Source organism: Bidens hawaiensis, unplaced genomic scaffold, assembly GCF_021521415.1.
Source record: "Bidens hawaiensis isolate Kalapana, Puna unplaced genomic scaffold, B.hawaiensis_p1.1 tig00057466_1, whole genome shotgun sequence".
Taxonomy (NCBI): Eukaryota; Viridiplantae; Streptophyta; class Magnoliopsida; order Asterales; family Asteraceae; genus Bidens; species Bidens hawaiensis.
In genome coordinates this window covers 68,904-75,818 of record NW_027500364.1, presented here as the reverse complement: position 1 = coordinate 75,818, position 6,915 = coordinate 68,904, and the positions used below count along the sequence as shown (strand labels likewise).

The 6,915-nt window shown below is 36.9% G+C and overlaps 1 pseudogene; it reads right to left on the bottom strand.

Moving 5' to 3' along the window:
• Window positions 1-1,530: 1,530 nt before the first annotated feature.
• Window positions 1,531-3,106, bottom strand: LOC143601880 (E3 ubiquitin-protein ligase PUB23 pseudogene; annotated as a pseudogene).
• Between the last annotated feature and the right edge of the window lie 3,809 nt (window positions 3,107-6,915).

Genomic DNA, 6,915 nt, shown 5'->3' with positions numbered 1-6,915 from the left:
AAGCATCATGATATCACTGACGTTGAACTCAATTGTTTTTCGTATGGGAGGAACAACCGTTAGATTGATGTCAAGAATCCATAAAAGTGTTGCTTTATCAACAACATAAGTCGAATATATGGCTATTGCTGAAGCGAGTAAATAGCTCACGTGGTTGATGACTTTTGTTAGGTAGTTAGAGAAGAAACAAACTGACTTCTCATTATTCAATGGAAACGAGAATGCATTGAAACTTGTAAAGAATCCAATGTATCATATGAAGACAAAGTACATTGGGATGAGATCTCAATTGGTCAGAGGATTAATTAGAGCATCTACAGCGGGCAACAAACCCCGATGTTTGAATCTACCTGGCAAGCAAACGGACGTGAGCTCTCTTACAATAACCATTGTAGGGCTGGAGTTTGATTACAAAGTTCGTGAAGTCAAATGAAGGCCAAACTTGATTGTTGGGCCATAGCCATCTTTCTTCCATCCAAACTAGTGTATTAATAAAATCAGTACAACAAAATAATGAGAATACATTTGTTTCCATTGTATGACAGATGATGCTAGTAGAGCAAGGCTTCAAAGAAAATGGCTGTAGCAACATTGTAATGGATCTAAGGTTTTATAAATTATAACACCTAAAAATTTTAAGTTTTGGGCTGGACTTTTTGATAGCCAAGAGTGATGCCATAAAATTTGGTCCATGTGGTTTTTTTCGTTTTTTTGAATGAGTAGTTTTTAATGTTTTAATTATAGATTTCTATAAAAAAATATATTTCTAAAATATTTAAATATATAGGAAGTATGAAAAACAAAATTGTTATAAAAGTTAATATGATTAAATTAATTGTAGAGGTAGGTGATGATGTGGTGGTTTGTAGAGGTTTGTTGCTGTGGAAGAAATTAAAGGTTTTTGATAAAAGTTTGGAATCTGATGTGACGCTGATATGGCGGTTTGTGAAAGTTTGTTGTTGTGGATGCTCTTAGTGATGGCATCATCAAAGTAGAGAATATTACAGGTGCAAAAGAATCCAGTTGACACGTTCTTCTAGTTAGTGATGCTAGAGAAGCTAAAGCTCTAGTTTAATATGTTGAGAAGACGCTGGCATCAAGCTTATGCTTACATAAGTCGAAGCGGAACATAGTTGAAAGTGTTATAAAACTAGACTCAAAGTGGGAGAATGTTATGGTATGTAGGCTTTGGCCCTCTTGGGCCAAACCGAGCAGTAGGGCTCGGCTGAACCGACCTCTAACGGGGTCAATTTGATTAACTTATTAATTAACTTTTGTTATAAGCATAATTTGGTTTTACCTATATATTTATCTCATTGTGTACTAGTAATCTTTTGAATCACTTTATAAAAAGAAACCCTAGTTTTCGTCCGTAGATATACTGATATAGGCTAGTCTAATTAAATGGAAACACGCTGCTTTCTTCCGTGCTTGTTTGTGCATGTAAGGGACCTCTGTGTAGAGTTAATTAAAACATTCTAGATTATCTACTTGCCTGTACAAAATCATTGAACAACATATACTTTTTTTTACCAATTGTTTTGTACAATTGAACACTCTTGATAGTTGATACATCTCCATATTAAGATGGATATGAAGTAACCAAATTATGTGGTATACAAGAAGAATTCTTCCAAACCCTAGCATGCATCTTAAGAATCTCCCTAGCTTTCTCACTACTCTTACTCCCAAAATTATCCACTTGTACAAGAAAGCATAGATTCTCTACAATCCCCAACTTCAACATCTCCTGTACCACACTGGTATTCCCGGAAAACTTCGCCACCGAGTGTAGTATCCTCACTGCCCGCTCGCTTGCTGCCTGCGACACCCGAAAGATTCTATTGGAAACCACTGCTAAACCCGCACCATGTTTCAGCAGACCTGCTCGACCATCCGCGCACATGCATAGGCGGTCTAACACAATTAACACAAGCTCCGACATCCTTTTGTTGTCACAGTCCAAAAGGGTATCGATCAATACCGAAACTACTCCAGCCTCCACCGCCTTCGTCATATTCCTCCCCATGGGACAAACTATGATGAGTATTTTCAGTGCAGCTTTCGTTTCTTTTTTGGAAATAATTTGGTTAACCAATATATGTGTTAGGTCGATGAAGAACTGAAGCTTTAAGGATGTCACTTGGATGGGCTCCGCCACCTCAATCATGGACTTGAGCAATAACATTGCATGTGCCCGTGACTCGTAATTGGTGGCGTGTTGCATCACGCGAGTCAACGCTTCTCCAAACTCTCCGGTCTTTCCAAACAATGACTTAAGACCAGTATGGGATAAACGAAGGTGGTAAAGGATGCTGACGGCTTCATCTGAAGCTTCTGCTGCTGCCGGTGATGATGAGATCATAGTTATAATATAAGCCAAGTAATCCGCAGCTCCAACCGCCTCCACTGATCGTTTATTCATATCACTTTCATTGACAATAATTTTTAGTTCCTTTAAACTCTTCATCTGCAAATCAGGAGACATTGAATCTTGAAGAAGGTTCAAGATTTGTGATTTTGAAACCGGAGGTTGCGGGGTGGGGAGTCTTTGGATCCCGAATGACGCGTTGATGGTGCACCAAGATTGGATAGATCGGCAAAGGGTGTGGTTAGGGATGAGCTCAATATCGGTAAGGGATCGCCTGGTTACGGGACAAGTGTGGATGCTTTTGGTGCACAGCCATTTCTCTATGGATTCACGGTCATATGTGATACCTGTAGACAGTGTTACAGGATCTTTCATGATCTCTAAAGAGATTGGACAAACAAAATATGATGGGATTTCTATTCCATTTGTTTCAGAATTATCCATTATAGTGAACACAATAAAAGTAAGTTGGGTGGTTTGAGAATCATGAAATGAATATATGGAAGCAAGTTTGGTGCTTTTGGTGAAGTAGTTGTAATTGTAAATAGGGTTTATGAGGAAAGTGGGTCACGTTTGGACAAAAGTCAGCACTAATAAAAGTAAGATTAAATTTGGTCCAAGTGAGAGAGGATGTTTGACTTTTGAATAGGATTTGGCTGGCTCGAGAAAGACACTTCAATAGTAGGCCACAACATGCAAGCGGTTTGAAGAGACTTTTGTCGGCAATTATTGTTGGAAATTTATAGATTACTAAATAAATAAATAAATAAATTGTGATAAATTAAGCGTAATATTGTTAAATTTTATATATGTTTCTATTTTCTAGATTGGTTGTTTTACTTCTTGGAGCATGAAAGAGGGGTGTTGCAATGTATTATTATCGTGGCTTGTTGAGGAATCTGGAGGGTTAAAGATAAAAAATAATTTCTGAACAAAAGAGGTGAATATAGAAGAGATTATAGGAGATATTTTGTCTATATACTTACTTTGGTATAAACATATGTCCAAAAGTATATCGATAGATTGGGAAAAAAAGGCGTAAGTTCATTTTTATGTAGTGTGTTCGTAGTGGCTCTCCTGTGGGTTTGAAGGGAACTTGTTTTGCGGCTCTTGCTGGTTGTCTATAAAAGTTGAAAGTTCAAAAAAAAAAAAAAACAACAAAAAAACAAAACAACTTCTTAGAGCATGTATAACATGCAACACAAGCTTATGTCCGGATCTAGTTGAAACAAAACATATGAAAGTCAAACGAACACTTATTGATGTGGGGAGTGAAGTTTGTAATTTAGACCTCTCTGCAAACTTCTCAAGTAAATTCCTACACTCACAAACATCCACATGTATATATAAAAGTATGCATATTATATTATCTTAATATTTTTAATGAATTTGTGAAGATTTTTTTGTTGTGAATTAAAATACAAACAACCACATGTATATACATACAAAAGTATGTATATTATATTATCTTAATATTTTTAGTGGATTCGTAAAGGTCTGTTGTTGTGAAATAAAATTGGTGTTTTTGAGGAAACTTAGTAATCTTATGTGAATCTAACTTTGATAGTTTGTAAATATTTGTTGTTGTTGATGCTCTTACTTATTAGTGCTTTTCACCTGGAATGAACGTTTGTTAACTTTTATCAAAATTACAATTATTTTCCACGTCGAAATACAAAAACACAAACAAATTCAAAATTACCAAATCTCGCCGGCCCTTGTTCTTCTCACCATCTTCAGGAAACCTGCTTGTGTTCTCTGTAGCTTGAAAACCCAAAACCCCCCATTCTTCCCGACACAGTTAACTCCTTCACTCTCATAATCAATCCAAGTTAATTTTCTTAATTATAATCAAAGTTGATCAACTTCTTCACACTCGTAATCGATCCAGGTTAATTTTCGTAATTTATAACTACTAGGCCCATTTTGTGTTAGTCTTTTTATTTAATTATGCTTTAACGTTTATATAAGTTAGCTAGTCGGATTGTCTTTGTTTGTATGTTTGGGCCCAATGTCATATATTGTAGAGCCAATTGGGCCGTGAATAATACATAGTTGATGCATGAGTACACGCTATATATAGCGTGTATCTTAAGGCTGTTCAAAAAGCTCACGGCTCGAAGCTCGCTCGAAAAAAGCTCGGAGAAAGCTCGCTCGAAATCGGCTCGATTGTAAACGAGCCGAGCCTAGCTCGACTCGATTTCTAAACGAGCCGAGCCTGAGCTAGCCCCGGCTCGACTCGAGCTCGCTCGATAGGCTCGAACTATTTTATTTTAATTATTTATATATATTTATATACATACACGCATATAATTGTCGAGCTTTCCTTTTAACCCAGCCCCATTTTCTTTCTCACGTCATAGTCCATATTCATAATTCCATATACTGAGTAACTTAGATATGGGACTTCATAGTTCATACACTCAATAATCAGTATACGTTTCATTTTCCACCATAACCCTAGCCGCTCATATTCACCTCCGCCGCTCACATTCACCTCTGCCATCGGCCGCCGCTCATAGAAAATACTTCTCTGCTTAATTTTGTATTTGGTTTGGTTTAGACTTGTTGAACATATTTTGATTTCGATGGTGTTATTAGACATATTTATTTAGTTTGTATTTGGTTGGTGTTTATCTCAACGTCATATTTATTTAGTTTAACTTGATGGTTTCATAAATTGTTATCATTACGGGTAAACTCGAGCCAAATCGAACCGAGCCAAGCCAGCTCGATTTAAAACCAAGCCGAGATTGAGCTCAAATTTTTAGCTCGAATAAGAGCTCGAGCTCGAGCCGAGCCAGCTCGATTGAATATCGAGACGAGCTTAAGCTTGCCTTGGCTCAGGCTCAGCTCGGCTCGTAAACAGGCATAGTATATCTCATGCATACACAACCTTTTGCCAATTTGTCTAACCTTATCAACATTTTAAACTCTCTCTTCTCCTTTCTCTCTTCCACCCTCACGGTAATAAAAAACCTTACAAGATCCGAGATCTCGGCTACTAACTAGTGATTTCCACTAGCTAGTTTTGAGATTGATCCAAGTAGACTAGTGTTGTGTTGTTTGATTCGTCAGTACGACATAATCAGTCATACAAATTCTCTAATAACAACTACTATGGTCTTCATCAAAAAACCATGTTAACTCATATTATTTAAATGCTTTTGATGATCTAGGTTAAAAACCTAATGGACTTTAAGTCATGTTCCTTTTCAGGCATCATTTTTCCCACCGCGTCAAACATATTATATTTATGATGATTATTTTACTTCTTATTATAGAAAATATTGTTATATGTGTGGTAACCCTTCTCACCTTGCAAGACATTGCAAGAACTAGCATATACAACAAAAAATAAAAATTAAAACGGAAGTTTAGTCAGTCTCGGTCCCATGTTGCTAGCCGCTGGGGATCAAGGACTGATCAAACTGTCAGTAATGCCAGTGAAATGGATGCGAGATCCAACAACAAGAAAATAAGAAAAGCTTTTTGGATAACCAAAAGGGAGAGATCAAAAAGGGATTCAAAGACCGAAAAGTCCAAGAATCTACCAAAAGCAAGCGAGAAAAGGGATCCAAAGGTCAAAAAATCTGTTGATTTTGTTTTGAAAACAAAGAGAAGACGGTCATGAAAATCTCCTACAATCAAGGAACATATCTCTGCATGGATACCTAAGGACTGTTCTTCGGATTTTGATTCACCACAATTGAGCATGTTTACAAGAAATGAAATAAAATTTGGTGAATTCATCGTTAACCTTCCCGAGACAAAGTTGTCTCAGGAACCGACCTCTAACTGATTGCTATTATGTGTAGGCCTGTCAAGAAAGCTTGCCAACATTATCTGATGCTTAGACATTGGTTGCACATAACATATGATAGGAGACTAATATTTTCTCTTTGACTTTCAACCGTTCGATGGCGGATATGTTTCCTTTGTTGGCGACTTAGGTGGGAAAATAAAAAAAGAAAGGAAATGTATCGATTGGAAATTTGATCTTTGATGATGTCAACCTCATGGAACAACTCAACCACAAATTTCTCAGTTTCTCTCAAACATGTGAAAAGAAATTCTCCACCTTATTCACTAAACATGAATATCTGATTTTGAAACCAGGTTTCAAAACCACGTAGAATGAACTTGATGCGTACTCCGAGGCATAATAATGCTTATATACTGGATATGAGAAGTTCATATTAACAACAAACCACTTCATGTTTAATATCCAAAGCCTCGAAGAACGATTCATCATTTTGGCATTGACGTCTCGGTCATATCAACTTCAAGAATTTGAACAGATTGGTAAAAGGCGAGCATTTGAGGGGCTTGCCCGTTAGAACTTTCTCTTGCATAGAAAAATGTCTTTCATGCTCTAAATGCAAGAACCACAAGCTCCTTTACATGCCCAAAACTGTTAATTCTATTGATTCCATTCTTCAACTTTTACACATGGATCTATTTAGTCCTATTAATCCCTTGGCAATAGGCTGATAGCCTATTGCCTTGTCGTTACTGAGGATTTTTCTCGTTTCAGCTGGACA